The sequence below is a fragment of the Tympanuchus pallidicinctus genome, unplaced genomic scaffold (genome assembly GCF_026119805.1).
Source record: "Tympanuchus pallidicinctus isolate F22 unplaced genomic scaffold, pur_lepc_1.0 scaffold5, whole genome shotgun sequence".
NCBI classification, from domain to species: domain Eukaryota; kingdom Metazoa; phylum Chordata; class Aves; order Galliformes; family Phasianidae; genus Tympanuchus; species Tympanuchus pallidicinctus.
The window spans coordinates 64,397,310-64,415,167 of record NW_026294769.1 but is presented as its reverse complement, the minus strand read 5'-3'; the positions used below and the strand labels follow the sequence as shown (position 1 = coordinate 64,415,167).

The 17,858-nt window shown below is 47.9% G+C and overlaps 1 protein-coding gene across 5 annotated transcripts in view; it reads right to left on the bottom strand.

Moving 5' to 3' along the window:
* Positions 1–17,030, bottom strand: part of ZHX2 (zinc fingers and homeoboxes 2) — a 65,694-nt gene extending 48,664 nt beyond the window's left edge. For 2 of the 5 annotated variants that reach the window (XM_052703985.1, XM_052703982.1), the window contains exon 1: positions 16,362–16,468. The gene's annotated coding sequence lies outside the window, so the exon portion shown is untranslated. Of the gene's footprint in view, positions 1–15,972; positions 16,108–16,361; positions 16,469–16,643 lie in introns of those variants that run through there. The other 3 variants (XM_052703984.1, XM_052703979.1, XM_052703980.1) reach the window with 2 other exon arrangements.
* Positions 17,031–17,858: the final 828 nt, after the last annotated feature.

Genomic DNA, 17,858 nt, shown 5'->3' with positions numbered 1-17,858 from the left:
TGAACCTCTTTGGCCTAGATATCACTGCCTCAAAGCGGTGTTAACTTCAAAACCTTGTTAAAAGTATGTGAAGGCGATTACATGACAAGAGAAATAAGGGAAAACAAATCACAAGGGGAGAATTTTTTTTGGTTTTTGCAAATTGAAGGAATCTTCAGATCATGCTGAAAGGATCTTTGGAAAATGAAAAGGTACAGCCAAGATAATGTTCAAGGTAATACCCGCACCAGCTCTGGCTGATTGTTCCTCCTCTCAAGGAACACTTCCATCTTTGCAACCCTGCAAGCAGAGATCAATTCTCCTTCTTTCAGAACCTGCATTAAGACCAATGCTTGGAAAGAGGCAATAGCTTTTAAGGAATATCTGCACAATTAACTTGAGCAACAGCAGTGATGCTTAAGCACATGCTTAACACTTTCCTTACAATGTACTTGTGAATTTCCCTGTGTATGAATTTTCCACCAGTACAAAGTCAAATAACATTTCCAATTTATTCAGAAATTCTCCAGGAAAAAAAAAATAAATCATATTACTGACGACAAAGAATAGGACAAGAAAACACAGTAAAACACAGTAAGGTTTGTAGTCCCATGAACACGTTGACGATGTGATAAAATGTGACACATACATGACATATCATTACTATGACAACAATGTTTGGAAGGCATTTGCAACCAACATTTTGTAAGCATATGGTCATGTATTGGCCCCTTCCTGTGCTCAAAATTAAAAACAAGACAGAGGGTCAGGAGCTAAAAGCATCAAGCCACACACTGGCTTGTTTGCATTCCTCTACCTTATATCAGTTACAATGATTGCATATTCATTTAAATGCTTTGCTTATCAACTTTTTTTGTGTTTAGTGTTTAGATTAACATATATATATATATATATACATATATATAAACAGGTAAAAACAGCAAGTATTGTTTTTAAGCATTGGGATGTCGGTGTGAATCTCTCCAGTAGGAGTGAGAAGAGTGAGCTTCTGTAAGCAGAAAGTATGGAAGAGAGGGAACGGGGAAATGAGATGTGATTAAGGACATTACACTGAGGTCCTGTGCACTGTGATCTACTGGGACTAGCTAAACATGAGTGCTTCACACCCTGGGAAGCCAGGTGTCCCAGTTCAGCAATAGCATATATATGGTACAGGAGTCACATTTCAGTGTTTCAGGCTCAGCTTCTCCACAGCACCTTTGCATTTTGTCTGGATCTTCCTTTAGTAAAATCATTTTGGATCCCACTTTGCAAGAAGAATAAATGATGATTTTCACTGGATGGGGAGGAAAGAGAACACAAAGATGACACAGTTCCTGTCACGGATCTGAGACTTAACTGGGTAATGCCAGTAATGCCAAAAGATTGAATTATTGAACCAGCTTTGCTAAAAGTAATAGGTAACTCTACATGTACAAACAGATTAATAAGATGCTTGCAAGTCTGGTGTCCCCTTAGCTGCCCGTGGCACTGAGCTGGCACATCCTTAGCGACCATGTGGAAATCAGTGCTTCCTACAGTGTACTGAGAAAAACCAAGCTACTTGACTAGAAACTCATTGGACTTTCAGAACTAGGGAGGCAGAGCTGTACTGGGAAGAGGCAAGGGAGATGCTCTGTCCAAGAGGTAAACTGGTACTTTGTTTCCTGTGTCCATATATTTTTTTTCTTTTTATTTTTGGATCTTGCAACATTATCCAGTATTAAATCACGCTCAGCCAGAATAACAGCTGCTGTGCCCTATCTCAGAGAGCAGAGAGACATCAAAACCAGCCCCACAAAGAGAGCTGACAGAAGAGGACATGCAACATTAAACTGTGGCTTTCACCTCTTTGTTATGGAGGTGAATTTGAAAGCACTCCTTTAAAAATTATAGCTACTAAGAACTCACGACACAAGAAGCACCTCAGCAGCAGATGAATATCCCCATCATACTGGCAAAGTACTATGTGGTAGATGAAGCCAATGCAGAAAGCCCACTCTCTTCAAAAGCACAGCAAAACTACCTCATAGGACTGAGGAAAGGTGGTTTTTCCCAGCTAAGCAAGCCTTTCCTTGGGGCCATGCCAGCATGCATGTGTCACTCAGGAATCACACCTCTTCGTGCTTTTGGCCAGTACAGCCTTGCTGGCAGAAGTCTGCAGTGTAGGCATGGCGTAACCCCAAGCTATTTTCAGAAGAAAATGAGATGCAATCTAACTTTCCAGCATCCATTACAACTTTTGTTTTACAAAATACAAAATTCAACCCCAGTGACTCTCCTCAAAAAGCTCCACCATCCGTAGAAGGGACTGCCAGATAAAGCAAGTTAAGAGATGTCAGTGGTGTGAAATGAAAGGTTTTACTAAAAAGCCAAATAGGATAGACCTCGCTGACAGGCAAGCTCTAGGTTAGTGCTGTTTGGGGAAAGGATTTAGCACCTGGAGTGAAACTATAATGCTCATGATTTGCACACTCCTCAACTGTGCAGAAGGAATCCAGCCATGTGAGCAAAGGCAAGCAAGGTGAATTCGCACTCTTGAAGCAAAGGCAAGCACTAGTAGCAAAGTGCATCAGTGAGAAATATGAGAAACTAACCTTTACACAGAATCACAGAGGTTGGAAAGACCACCAAGATAATCTAATCCAACCATTGACCACCAACATACCACTAAAACATGTAACTCAATGTAACATCTACTCTTTTCTTTACAATGGATGATTAAAATACTGTAGGACAGCTTCATCCCAGACTTAACCAGGACTCACCGTATTTAGTCAGCTGCCCACTTCCCACATATCATTCAAACACAGATATGGCTAATGAAAAGCTCTTCTTTATAAGAAATGCTGGAGACTCACAAGTCCCTCTAGAATTATAGAATCATTAAGGTTGGAAAAGTCCACTAAGACCATCTAATACTACCATCAACCCATCACCACCAAGCCCACTGACCTACTGGTACTCCACCAATCGCTAAGACGCTAAGACATTTTAAAGACTACGTTTCAGAAACCATGATTTGAAAACAGAGGCAATGGTTTTCATTTTGACAGGATATGACAGGAATATAGTGGTAAAAAAAAATAATAATAGAATGGAAAATGACTAATGAGTTCCAGTGTCTTGCAAAGTATGGTCCAGTCTTCAGCCTGAAAGTGCTGAAATCAGGAATCTGCCAAAGAGTGCAAACAGATGCACATTTCCTTGTAAGTGTTCCATGCAGCTCAGCAAGATGCAGGAGACGCATCTGGAAACTCTCTGGCTGCAGGCAGCTTTTCAAGTTACAACACCAAGAACCAAAAGCTGATATTTCTCCAAAGAAACCTTCTTCTTTCAATTATTTTGTAGGATGTTAAGTTTCTACTTACTGGAAATGTTGTGTTTTCTCACATTATTAATACTTGACCATTGATGCTTCTTATAGGATGCTGTCCCCAGTGTTTTGAACCATACTGGGCATCCCTCTGCTCAGGAATTTGCAACATCCTTCACCTGTAATTTAATCCCAAAGTGAAAGAGGAGGAAACGTCTGTTTTAGGTCGACTCCTCCTTACTGCCAAGGAAGAAGTAAAGGCTGTCCAAACTTATATGAAGAGCTTCATGCCCTTGGTGAGATGAGAGGGGAGATCCCTTAGGATCAGAAAGAACAGAATAGCCCTATAAAAGCAGAGGTAAAGGCACAACGGGCAACTGAAAAAATACCAACTAGGATGTGCTCTGCAGCCTTCACTGCAATGTCCCTGGAAGAACTCCACCAGTAGAAGGGCAAATGGGGAGAGGAGAGGAGAGGAGAGGAGAGGAGAGGAGAGGAGAGGAGAGGAGAGGAGAGGAGAGGAGAGGAGAGGAGAGGAGAGGAGAGGAGAGGAGAGGAGAGGAGAGGAGAGGAGAGGAGAGGAGAGGAGAGGAGAGGAGAGGAGAGGAGAGGAGAGGAGAGGAGAGGAGAGGAGAGGAGAGGAGAGGAGAGGAGAGGAGAGGAGAGGAGAGGAGAGGAGAGGAGGCCTTTCAAATTTATTTACACCACTGTTTACTCTGCAGATGTCTGTGGGAAAGAAATATAGATTCTAATCTGTCTGGCACACCACCAGCTGAATGCAGTTGGGATTTAGCAGACAGGCTCCTTACTGCTGGTAGATGAAAATGACAGGAAGACCATTTTATCTCCAAAATCCAAATAAAATAATTTTCCTGCTGCTCCTTGGTACTGGTGGAGCCAGAACAACTGACACCTTCACAGGCAAAGCACTGTTCAGTGCTCATCTGTCTGATCACATAGAAGCCTTGTCTGGCATGGGATGGGAATTTCTGAGAGCAGCAGTTTCCGAGGAGGCTTGGGGAGACTCATGGGACTGTCAGCTTCCAGGAGCCTCGTGGGGCTCCTGTCTCTGTTTCACCACCCTTCTATTCACAGAATCTCAGAACCACGGAATCAGAGTGGCTTGAGTTGGAAGGGACCTCAAAGATCACCCAGTCCCAATCCCCCTGCCAGAGTTGCTGATCACTAAATCAGGCACTAGATCAGTTTGCCTAGGGCCCCTAGGGTCTTGCAATGAATACAACATTCAGGGATACACTACCTAATTCTCCACCTACAATGAGTCGAGTCCATCATGAGTGGTTCCAGGACTGAAGCTTTACCAGTCTGTGCCTCTGTAAGACTTACTGAGTCAGGCTTAACACAGCCTGTGGCTTTCGAGTTGAATTAGCAGATCAGGCTCCAAGCTCAAGGAGAACAGAAATGGTGATGAAAGCACCTCCACACAGAGTGGATGCAAAGGGACACAGTGCTTGCTGGGGATATGGCATGGGGATCTCAGTTTCCTGATGGCTCCACATCACATTAAACCTGAGCAAAAAACAGCAGTGGGAGAAAGTAGGAGATAACAGGTCACTTGACACCAAGCTCAGGTTGCCTGCAAGAGAATTCCTCCAAGCACAAAGAAAACCTGCTAATATTCCCTGACCTGAATCCTCCCTTTTTCACACTAACCAGACTTTAATCAAAAATAGTACAGCAGTTTTGGCAAAAACATTTCCATCCTCTGCTAGCTTCCTATTGCTTGGTTACAAATTGTTCAACGTTCGTGCCTCACTTTCCCCATCTATTATGCAAAAGTAACATTACCTCTTCTGGATGGAACTTTCACACCTTGGATTTTGTAAAGCACTGTGCAGAAAGCACTACAGGACCTGCAGATCATAGGCAAAGCAGCCAAAACTCTTAAGGGCAGACACTAGAGTGGGTCAGCTGGCTATGAAGCTGCTGTGTTGCCTGGAGTTATGGGCATCAAGGGAGCAACTGAGCCAGCAGTGCTGCAGCAAGTGCGTGCTATGGGCAGCCTGTGCCTCTGCAGCCAGACACAGTGTGAGCTCAGAAAGCCAAAAAAAAGAGAGAGAAAGAGAGAAGCTGCCAACTTCTTCATATTCATGAGCTCTTTAATAATGCTCAACAAAACTTGGAGGCATGTTCACTGCTGTTGCTCCTGCCCTTTTGCACAGTGAGCAAGTCATAAATATTTCAGGGGAAGAGCCCAGCAAATTTGCAAGATTGGTCGTAGCCTTTTACAGCATTAATGAGCAGGCCATTAATAGTTAATGAAACAGCTGCTGGTGATCTCAGAGGTAAAGGCAAGATGAGAACAGCAGTGTTTGCCCACTCACTACAGCGTGATAATGTGAAGGAACAGCTTGATCCTTTTATCAGATCCTCTCCAACAGGACAGGATCATGGAGATGGGTGGAAGACCCCCAGTACAGCTGCACCCAGCCCTTCTGCAGGCCGTACCTCTGTGCAGACCCCCACAGATGGAGGCTGCTGCAGAGGAGCTGCACCGCTGCCCCAGTGCTGTACTGGGGTGAGGAAATTGGAATGTATACATGGTGTCCAAAAAGCATGTCAGAGAATCATAGAATGGCCTGGGCTGAAAAGGGCCACAATCATGATCTAATTTCAACCTTCCTGCTATGTGCAGGTTCACCAACCAGCAGACCAGGCTGCCCAGAGCCACATCCTGCCTGGCCTTGAATACCTCCAGGGATGGGGCATCCACAGCCTGCTTGGGCAACCTGTTCCAGTGCATCACCACCCTCTGTGTGAAAAACTTCCTCCTAATATCTAACCTAAATCTTCCCTGTCTCTGTTGAAAACCATTTCCCCTTGTCCTGTCACTATCAATTCATGTAAACAGCCGTTCCCCCTCCTGTTTATACACTCCCTTCGTGTACTGGAAGGCCACAATGAAGTCTCCCCGCAGCCTTCTCTTCTCCAAGCTAAACAAGCCCAGCTCCCTCAACCTTTCCTCATAGGAGAGGTGCTCCAGCCCTCAGATCATCTCAGTGCCCTCCTCTGGACCCGCTCCAAGAGCTCTACGTCCTTCCTGCACTGGGGGCCCCAGGTCTGGTTGCAGTACTGCAGATGGGGCCTCACAAGAGCTGAGTAGAGGGGGACGATCACCTCCCTCTCCCTGCTGGCCACCCCTTTTTTAGTGCAGCCCAGAACACAGTTGGCCTTCTTGGCTACAAGCTCACACTGCTGCCTCATGTCCAGCTTCTCATCCACCAGCACCCCCAAGTCCTTCTCCGCAGGGCTGCTCTCAAGAAGATCTTCCCCCAGTTTGTATAAACACCTGGAATTGCCCCGACTTCAGTGCAGTACCCTGTATTTGATCTTACTGAACCTCATTAGGTTCTCACAGGCCCACTTCTCCAGCCTGTTCAGTCCCTTTGGATGGCTTCCCCTCCTTGCGAAGTACTGACTGCACCGCTCAGCTTGGTGTCCAGGTAGAAACATGCAATTTGTATGTGCAGGTGTATGTGTGCAGCTCCAGCAGTGAAAGGACAGGTCCTTGTGAGCAAAGACATTCAGGGAATGTGACTCAGGAATTCAACCTCAAGAGTTAAAACCACCAGAAAGTGATCCACATCAGCCCTGCTGCTCCTACAACCAAACAATCCATCAGCACTGGATTCTCATACACAAAGCTTTCCCTGCTGACCAATTTCTAGAGGTCTGCAAAAAGCAGCAAGGATCTGTAGGGAGGAGGCTCTCTGATGACCCTGAGGTGGATGAGGACGACATAGATCCACTATTAGTCTGCACATACTGAGCGGTTTGTAATCAATCTCTGTCTTAGAACAGAGTGCAGATTACACTTTGTTTGGGCTTTAATGCTCAGAATTTGGCATCAGCAGCCCTGCAATTATTGGGAAGAAAAATATGGAAAAAGAAAGCTTAATTTCAAAGTTATAATCTTCCTACCGCACTTCAGAACAGAGTTGCTAAACAGTGTTGAAGTCATATACAACTGCAGCATAGGGCCCTTCCTTTAAATGCCCAAGCTATGTGCAGGTACCAGCTGGAGATTCTCTGTCCACATGCCCTGCTTTCACCTAAAATGTATGCTTCTGGCTGAGAACCTCCTGGCACCATGCTTGCTAGTCTGTAAGCAAACTGGTCCTTGGATCTGCTTGCCATCAGACAAGACTCTGCCTGCTTAATTTCAGTGCAGACCAAGGGTGGCCTCAACAGATCGTCCCTGTAAAACAAGGGTTTACTACACCCAATTTGAAGCAATTATTTTATTCTGTAACTTGATTAAAAGCTGTCACTTACAAACACACCTTGAAAAAAAATTACTATGTACACATAATAAAAAGTAAATATCTAGCAATAAATGTTCAGTGCTTCCTTTTAAAGCCCATAGCAAGCAACTTTCCTTCATGCTTTAACTGGGGAGCACCTTAAAGCCATCATAAACCTTGATTTAAAGACTTCAAGACACACTGAACTATTTAAATCATTTTAAGGATGAAACTTCATGAATGAAGAATCCCACCAAACCCCAGATGTGCATTGGGCTTTTCCTCACCCTCATACCAGATGTTTTACATAATTCAAGAACAGATATTCAAAAACCACTGACAAGTCAAAAAAGGTTAATGACTGAAAAGATGTACTCAACTGCAAATTTTATTCCACCGGCCTCCTAGCTTATTCATCTCTTTCATTAAAAAGAATATAACAAGATTTTTAATACTTTCCCTCCTCTGCTAGTAGTATTGTGAAATTTCAGTAAGATGCGTGTCTTAGAATTTGCTGATTCCAACTTTCTGAATGTTTTTAAACTGATTTTAAAACATCCAACAGGCACGAGGATCACCCAAGGACCAGCCAAAAATTCAACAAACTGCCACACAAGCCAAGCCAAGCAGACACAGAGAAGGTGAGCAATGCTTCAAGATGGGTATCATTCCGGGTAGAGGACCAGTAATAAATCATAGCAAACAACAATCCTTTCCTCTGCCATGCATGAAAGGGAGGCAAGGAAGGGTCCTCCAGTTGGGCTGCACCTGGGAATGGCAACAGGGAAGGATGCATTAGGTCCAAGGCAGCAAAGGGAAACAGATGATCAAACTGCAATCCTTGGTTACAGAATCACAGAATCATTACGGTTGAAAAAGAGACCTCTAAGATCACCTAGTCCAACCATCAGCCCACCTCACTCCCACCATGCCCATCAAACCCTCAGAGGCACATCTCCATGTTTCCTGAACACCTGCTGGGATGACGACTCCAGCACTCCCCTGGGCAGCCTGTTTTAGTGCCTCACCACTGTTTCTGAAAAGAAATTTAAATGTACACAGAATTTAACAGTTCACTGTGCAGTGGTTTCCTGTGCAAATATATCCTTTCCAAAACACAGCCAACTACACCTTGCACCACTGCACACAATGCATCCAGAAAGTCAGACCATTCCCATCCCCATTCGCTCCCCGCTACCTCTGCAACTACAGCACTCTGTAAACAGCCTCAAATCCTTTGCCCTGAAGTATCATACACCTTTACTGCAACAAGATCAGTTTTTGGAGGCAGCACTACTAGGATTAAACATCCAACGACCTCCTTGCAATGCAACACTCACACTTTCAGTGGGGTGCTGCATATTTAACAGCACATAACCTAGCGGGTTCCTCATTCGATTGCATACCAGAGAATCATGGAATGGCTTAGGCTGAAAGGAACTTTGAAGACCATCTAGTTCCAGCCCCCTGCCGTGGGCTGGTTGCCCCTCACCAGCTCAGCCTGCTCAGGGCCCCATCCAACCTGGCCTTGAACACTTTCAGAGATGAGGCATCCACAGCTGCTCTGGGCAGCCTGTGCCAGTGCCTTACAGAGTAAAGAGTGTCCATTTACAAAGGAGCAAGAGTGGAGTGGAAGAAAACAAATACAGATTTCGGGAGATAAAGTTCAAATCCAGAAACTCAGTGCTCTGATCTTCTAAGTCAGCAGAGATGGGGCTGGAGCTCATGCTCTGCTCAGCATAAGTAATGCCTTGTGACACCGCTCTCTAGCTCAGACGCGCACCAGGGGCTCATGAGCTCTGTGGGCGTGTGGCACCAAGGGGCACAGACCCTGGGCAGCAGGCATAGCCAGCACAGCCCAGCCTCCCACCGGGTTTCAGACAGCCCTGTTGCCTCCCCGGAGGTGATCTCCCACTGTAGGAAAGCATGAAAATAAGGTACGTAGAGATAAACACTGGGACACTGGGTAACAGCACAAATGAGCAGAATTTAAGGCACCTCGAGATCATTTAGGCTTGAAAGCAAAACACTTCAGAGAGCTAAGATTTATTTTTTTTGTATCTGCTTAAGTGTGGATTTTGAAACTTGTGTTTGCCTTAAGCAGTATTTCTCAAACCACCCCTAACCCCTGATTTAACTACAAACACACAGACGGGATGCTGGCAGATCTGCAGACAAGAAAGGCACAAACTGTACTAAGTGATGGCAAAACTACAAGGATGCTCTAACTCCAAACAAAAAGATGTCCTATAAGGGTAGTTGAAGAAAATAGTTCCCTCCAAACACTGCTCTTCCACTACTTGCAGAGAATAAAGCAGGAAGGAGACTGACTTTTTTTTTTACATGGCCTGATAGTTACAGGACAAGGGGGAATAGTTTTAAACTAGAAGGGGGAAATTAGGTTAGATTTTAGAAGGAAATTCTTCGCTGAGAGAGCTGTGAGGCAATGGCACAGGCTGCCCAGAGAGCTCTGGGTGCCCCATCCCTGAAAACATTCAAGGCCAGGTTGGATGGGGCCCTGGACAGCCTGAGCTGGTGGGGGGCAAACAGCACAAGGCAGGGGGCTGGAACTGGGTGGGCTTTGATGTCCCTTCCAATCCAAGCCATTCTGTGACTCCTCATCACGCTAATTGCCTCCTGGCAGCTGAACACAATCCCACAGGTCCCCAGCGAGCAGCAGCCCTGCACCCAGCAGCCTGGCCAGATACCATCTCTGGCACAGAAACCCCACGATGCTCTTCCAGCATCTTGTCACCACTGGCTTCCCAAAGAAAAGCTGTGCCGTGTGACAGTAATGACAAATGGCATCGGCAGTGTGGCTGCAGGAAATGCCACAGGAATGCCCGGCGGGGACAATAGCAAGGATGCAGGACAAAGGATGGTGTCACTGCCTTGGGCTGAGCTTCCCCAGTTCTCAAGGAAACTGTAACACAGTGTGGAGGACAACAGGCACCAGAGCCTTCATCAGCAGCATGCTCTGAGCATATCATTTAAATACATCGCTTTTCGAGGAGACAAAAGATGGGCAAAAACTCCCCACGATCCCTGACAGTTTGTGCTGAAGAGGATACTGAAAAAAAAATAACAAAACATATTTGCTTTGGAGGTGGGAGGCAGAAAGAGGGATAGGGAAGGCATCTTGTCAAAAACACTTCAGTCTGCAACCATCAGGAATTTCCTTTATTTCATGTCAGAGTGAATCAGCAGTGCTCCCCAGCAAGGCAGCAAACCTGAGAGATGCCACTGCTCTCTGCTTCTGCCCGGCGCTCCCAGCTGAGCACCCCAAACCCAAAAACCTCACTGCTTTGAGATGGTTATGCTTGGATTTTCTTTTTTTTTCTTTTTAAGAATGAGTATTTTCCCACTTTTGTTGTCTGAATGAAGCATAACAAAGTAACTGAAACTAATAAGCGTGAAATTAGGTTGAGAGATACAAATATATATATATATATATATACATATATATATATATCTCCAGAACTTGGGAGAGAGAAAAGGGAACACACGGACTGGAGGCACAGAGATGGGGCACAGGCTTCTAGAGAAAAACTGGTGTTTTACTGAGCCCCTGTGAACACTGCCTTCAGTTCAGAACCTGCTTCATCAGAGTATTACTTAGGTAGAAAAATCGCAGCAAGAATCTATGTAAAAATAAAGGAATCACTTTTTTTTTTTTTCCAATTCAGCTCTGCTTAAGAGACACCCATCAGTTTTCGGCCTTCCTCCTCCATTCGTAAGACTGCATGAGAGGTGAAATAATCCTGAACTTGAGGGGTTATGGTCACTGATGCAGAACATGCAAGAAAATACCTTTTTTTTTTTTTTTCCTCCAGCAAGTCAAATACACATTGAGCACTCAGTTGAGAATTGTGGAAACAACAGACAATTAACAACAACAAATGAGATGCCAAAATCTATAGGCAACTTGAAGTTTCAAGTTTAAAAAACATTTAGTATTTAAGAGGAGAAACAAGGTCAGGAGAGAAAGACTGAGAGAAAAATGGGAAAGGAAAACTAATATTTCAGGCCCACAATGAGTGAACATGGGCGCTGGAGGAGTTCCCAACTCATTTCCCTCTCTGTTGATGTGAAGTTAATTCTCCTTGCCACTGATGCCAGATGGGACCACATCACTGAGATGCTAAACATTTTATATGTACACATATAAATACATATATAAAAATATATCAATAAACTTAATAACACATATAACTTCAGTGGTTTCAGAACCACTGAAGTGCCACAGACACAGCATAGGTCATGTGCCACCAGCACTTTTGGTGATGCAGCTCATCAAAACCATGAATAGATCTGGGTGGACAAACCCACCATCAGTGAATTCACACGAGGTGCACGCTTGTGGTGTGGCTGTGGGATTCTGACCATTGAAATGCTCATAGAATCACAGAATCATTAAGGTTGAAAAAGACCACAAATATCACCTAGACCAACCATCAACCCATCACAACCATGCCCACTAAGCCATGGCCCTCAGTGCCTCATACACACGTACGTACAAACTCTCCAAGGTCCCCCAGGAGGACTTTCCACAAGTCTCGTCCTGTTCACACATCTCACCCAGAAACCACACATCCTCCTGTCAGACCGGGTCTCCCAGTGCACAAACGTGCTTGTGGTGCTGGTGTACATAAGGCAACAACTTCTGCAGTCAAACAGAGACCTCAGGTTTTGTTTCAGAGCCGTTCTGGGGTTCGCTCAGTTCCAGAGAACTTGCTGAGTGCACTGCCCTGACTCACGAACCACAGTGCTTCTCGAAACAACAGAAGTGTCTACTTTCTTAAACACTAAACAAACAAACTGAAAAACCAAGCCAACCCCATGATGTGTAAAGCCATGGCATTCTTGGAGAGGGGGCTGGAATGGTGATTCCTGACCTTTCTTAGGACAACAATGCTGGAATCGAACTCATTTGACTTTATCCTGCAATGTCATCCCATCTGGGGCTCCACACCAACAAGCACTACTGTGTGTTAAAAGTACTTTCAATGCTCTGGAAACCAAAAGCTCTCACAGCTTCTACATAAGAATCTAAAACTCATTGCTGACATCTGACAACTATGATTGCATGACAACACAATACTGGCACTTTCAGTAAACTCCAGACCTGCTTACATCAACACCACACGCGAGTTCCAGCCGGCACGTACACATACCTCAAAAGAAGACTGGGAAGTATTTTAAAGGATGTAAGCTAAAGCCTTTAATGCCTTATTTTATTTATCTACTCAGACTAACAGTTGCAGAGACTTGAAGAACTTATTCACGGTAAGGGTAACAAAGCACTAAAAAACCCAGAGAGGTTGTCGAGTCTCCTTCTATGGAGATATTCAAGAGCCATCTGGATGCCTATCTGTGTGACCTATTGTAGGGAACCTGCTTTAGTAGGGCGGCTGGACACAGTGATCTCCAACAGTCCCTTCCAAACCCTGCAATTCTGTGATTCTAAGTGCATGCCACAGCGCTGGCTTCACAGTCACTGCCAGGGAAAGGCCACTCTCTCTGGATTACGGTTATACTAGAAAGAAAGATAACTAAAATTACACTCTCCACATAAAAAGTAAATGCAGCTCTTTTGCTATGTGATAGCCATGCTAAAGTCTCAGGGAATTCACTTGAGACCATGTCCATTTCTAACAAAATTATAATCAAAACGCTATTTTTATTTATTCTCAGTGGCTGTTTTCATTCCTTAAGTGGATGCACAGAAATATGGGTCACAAGATCCCAACCACAAGAACCTGCAAGCATGATATCTGAGGGTCATTCCACTTAGCGCAGAGGGAAAGGAGTAACAGCAGAGGATGTCACACATGCAAACACAGTGATGCCATGCCTGGCATAAGTGCTTCCTTTTGTATGAGGGTGAGCTCAACCTGCTGGGTTCTGTAATCTGGTCTGCTGCAGTTTGAAACTGGTCTGGGAATGTACAAAGAAGAAAGTGCCTTCATCGTAGTTAACACCAGCTCTCTTTTTGGGGCTTTTACTAAAAACACATTAAAATCCTTCCAAAGAAAAAGAATCGAAGCGTGACACTGCCAGCTTGGGGTGTCTCCTGCAATGGGTTATTGCTCCTAGAGACACTGGAAATTACAGCTTGCAGCCAGGACAAGAGAAAAGCAAATCTGTGGGACTTGTGGACAGAGCAGCTGAAGGAGAGCTCTCCTCCCATACACCCACAGCAGATGACAAGACTCAGACAGAAGAACTTCTTGTGGAGGCCAGGCAGGAGAAACGTCATTTTATGGAGGTGAGTAATCACACGGACTTTGGGCTGAGCGCTGTGGGCTCTGCACGTCCAGAGACTGAGCTCACCACAGGTACCAGAGCACAGGACAAACACTGGGAGCTTGCGGCCCTGCATCTCCGCAGCAGACACGCCGAAGCAAAGAAAGGACTGGCCAATGACTTCAGAAATTTACGGGCTTCTTAGCATTGATGCTCTTGCAACTCGCAGGACCTCAGCTGGCTCGAACTAGTCCGGAGGTCCATTTGCAATTCTGCGTTACAAAGGGCTGCTGAGCTCTTCCTAGGACTGAAGCCACATCTACATGAGAAAAGCTTCACCGGGACAGAAATGTGTCACAGAGGCAAAGAACTCGGGTCACAGATACCCCTTAAACAACAGAGTCCCTCTCCTGCCGGGCTGCTCCCATCACCCCACTGGGTACCCAGTCGCACTCTGGCAGTGCTACTTCCAACCCGGGCCCCCACTGCGCCCACCCGCATCGACTCCAGCCTGGGAAATCCCCTGCCCAAAGCTTAACCCGGAGTTTTAAAACAAGCACAACTCTTTGTAGGTGAGCCGGATGACGAGGCAGAGAGCAGCAGTGATTTACAATCATCGGTTGTAAAAAAGTATTACAGAGGCGCTTGACATCTTAGTTCTCAGCCCCAATTTGGAAAGGGACTTCGCTGGAGTTCCTGTCATTTCTCTTCTAAAAGATACACCAAAACTCCTCAAACCGATGCTCGATTGGGATGGGACACAAAATTCAAGTGGGAAACACTGTGCCTGCCCGGCTGACAGCCCCTCTGAGCTGTAGGATGGCTCCAGGCACAGCTCCCTTGCAGCAGCCGCTGGAGTCACTGCACCCCATCACCATCCCACCCTGGGAGCCCTCCTCTTCCCCCCCGCCATACACCTTCGAATGCTTTGTCCCCTTTTGCGCTCTGACCCCAAAAACTCTTTCTGGATTCCCTTTTGCAGGGGGGCCCACGGGCTTTAAAGGAGCACCTGCTCGTGGGGATGGGGATGCTCCATTGGAAAGGTCCCCGAGGAACCCCAGGAAGTGGCAAAAACTAGGGTGATATCACCCAGCTGAAGGTATTCCTGGGCTCAAAGTGAAAGAAGGGCAGCAGGAGCCCAGAGCCGGGCAGGCGGAGCTCTTCGTATGTCCCAACTGCGCTTCCAAGTTTTATTCCCAGCTAAGAGGAGACAAAACTGGAGCCTTATGTTTCCCCCCTCATCCCAAAGGGGAAGAGAAGGAAGAAAAAAAATAAGGAGACAGTTGCACCACGGCTTTGGAAACCAACTGAAGCCAAAAGGAAGGACACCCCCTTCCAACCACAAATAAATAAATAAGTGGACGCGACGTGCCCAAGGCCGAGCTTCCCGAAATCTCCCGATCCCGGTGTCAAGGGGCTCAAGCAGAGACTTTCGCGATCGCAGCGGGGCGGGCGGCTCCGGGCTGCCGGTTCTGCTCTCCGCCGCCCACCGGCAGCCGCGGGCGGAGGGCTCCGCGCGGCGCAAAGAGGGGACGCGGTGGAGGCGGAAGGGGGGAGGTAATAAAACCGCACGGAATCACGGCACGACAGTCCCGGCCAACTCCAGCCACGGGGAGCGGAACGGCCCCGGGACCCCCCTGCCCAACGCCCGCAGCCCCCCGGACGCCTTTTTTATTTTTTTTCGGCTGTTGTTCCCCCTCGCTGAAAGCCGCCGGCTCCGTTTTACACACCGCCCCGACAAATTCGCCCTGCTCGCCTCTACGTAACGCCCTGTCGAAAGCGGACGCCATATTTTGTGTTGCTGATGTCGACACAGACAAACGTAGACATGTTTTTTTCCCCCCCCCCCGCCTCCTCCCGCCGCCGTCCCCCATCTCCCCGAACTTGAGATCCGCGGGGCAGCGCTGAGAAGGGCTGCGCGGGGGGCACGGCGCTGCGGCGAGACGAAACGTAAAAAACCTATTCCAACCCCCCTCCCAGCACCCTCCCGGCTCCCACCTCTCGGTAACCCCCCCCTCGCCCCGCTGCCCCCGCGGTGTCCCGGGAGCAGAGCGCTTTATCCGGGAGGAAAAGTTGGGTGCGAGCGGCCGGGGCGGTGGCGCGTGTGGGCAGGGAGGAGGGCGGGAGGGAGGTGTGGGGGGGAACCCCGCCTGGGAAGTTTCCTACCTGCGCTCAGGGCGGCGGCACCGTGTGTCCCGGGCTGAGCGGCGCGGTTCCGCGCTCCCCCCCGGTTCCGTTCCGCGTCGCTCCGCTTCGCGCCGCCGCGGCAGAGCCCCGCGCCCGCGGGACCCCGCGCCCCCCGCCCCCACCGCGCCGGCCCCCGCGGGCAGCCGCCACGCGCGGACGTACGCACCGCCCCGACCCCGCCGAGGAATTAAGGAAGAAACAAGCAAAAATAAAAATAAAAAAAAAAAGAAAAAAAGAAAAAAGAAAAAAAAAAAAGAGCCCAAAAAAAAAAAGGCAAAAAAAAAAAAAAAAAAAAAAAGAAAGAAAAAAGGCAAAAAAAAAAAAAAAAAAGGAGCCCTCGATCGGCGGGGATCTACGCCAAAACCCACATGATCTCTGACGTCAGCCTGCGTATTTGCATACGATACCACCGCCGGCGCGGCTGCCGGGGTCTCTCGGCGCGGCGGAAAGTTGGGAGCGCTGCCGTCCACCCCCCCGCCCCCGGGAGCGCCTCCTCCGGGGCCGCCAAGCGGATTTCCCACGCACCCCCCCCCGCACCCCCCTCCGCTCGTACTCCGAGCATGGGCTCCGCCGGTGGCCGCGCGGTATCGCCATCGCTCCGGGGCAGAGCCGCGCCGCCCTCCCGGCGGCTCCGGAGCTTTGGGACGCACCCGGAGCGAGGTGGGCTTCGGGGCGCTCAGTCGGGGTTTTGCGGGGGGTGCTGCGTGTTTCCAAGCGGTGCCGCTCTGCTGCATCGCGGGAATCCTATCCCCCATTTAAAACTGTCGTTAAACTCTCGTGTCTCTGTATCGCTATCGGAGAAGCGTAGCGGACGGCAGCCGTGTTATTCTCCGTTTTTACTTCGGCGGATTAACGACAAGAAGTAATTCATCGGCCGCATCTCACTGCTGGGTGCCAGCCGGCTCTGGGTAACGGGACCGCAAGCGGCAAAGCACCGCGGAGCTCCGGGCGCGCTGCTTGCGGGGCGGAACCTCCCGTCACATCCATCCCGGGAATGCCTGATGCTATCAGACGGCTCCCAGGGCTCAGCCGTGCCCGCGTCCCATGGCGGGGAGTGACGGCGTCGGAGGAGCTCGAAGTTCCCGCGGCCGAACAGAAAGTAGCTGTATCCAGGCAATGATCTCTTCGCAGGGATACCCCTATCGGAGCGGGCGCGTATCCGAGTGCCGGGCGGCGCGCGGTCTGTGCAGCGTTTGCTGGCGGGATGGGATGCTCCGTGCCCGCCTGCAGCCAGGCCGGCTCCGAGCGCCCGGCTGCTGGTGGGAGAGATGAGCAAACCCCGGCGATAAGCGCCGGAGCTCCGCTGATTCTCTCTGAGCTCTGGGTTTTCCCGTGAGATTTTTTTTTTTTTTTAACATGGAATTTCCACTTTCTTGTAAATACCGCCGAGTCTGTATTAACTCTTCAAGAGCTGTTCGGCTGCGTTTCGGAAGGAAAGAAAAAAAAACCGCCTATCTATCTTAGCAACCACTCCTCCCCTGAAAAATGAACGTTTTTTTTTTTCTAAAATCTCAATTTCCTAAGAAAGACAAGAAAAAGCCAAAGTGTTTTAATAACCGTTACGCTTGTTAATGTGGAGGGTTCTTTACGGGCCAGATCTCCTTGCAGTTGCCCTAATTCACGCTTACTTTAATGCCTCTTTGTTTTTTTTTTTTCTTTTCTTTTTCTTTCTGCCTTGCCGAGCGCAAAGAGCCCTTTGGCCCGTAAGGCGGTGCTGCAGTCGGTGCTTTCAAGTGCAAAGCAGGGCCGTGGCTGGAAGCCCGGAACTTCCTTTGGGCCCACCATTGTGATCCGGCGATCTATGCTGCATAGGGCCCCTTCGCAGATCTCTCAGCCGTCCCCCAAACCGCACTCCATCATAAAAG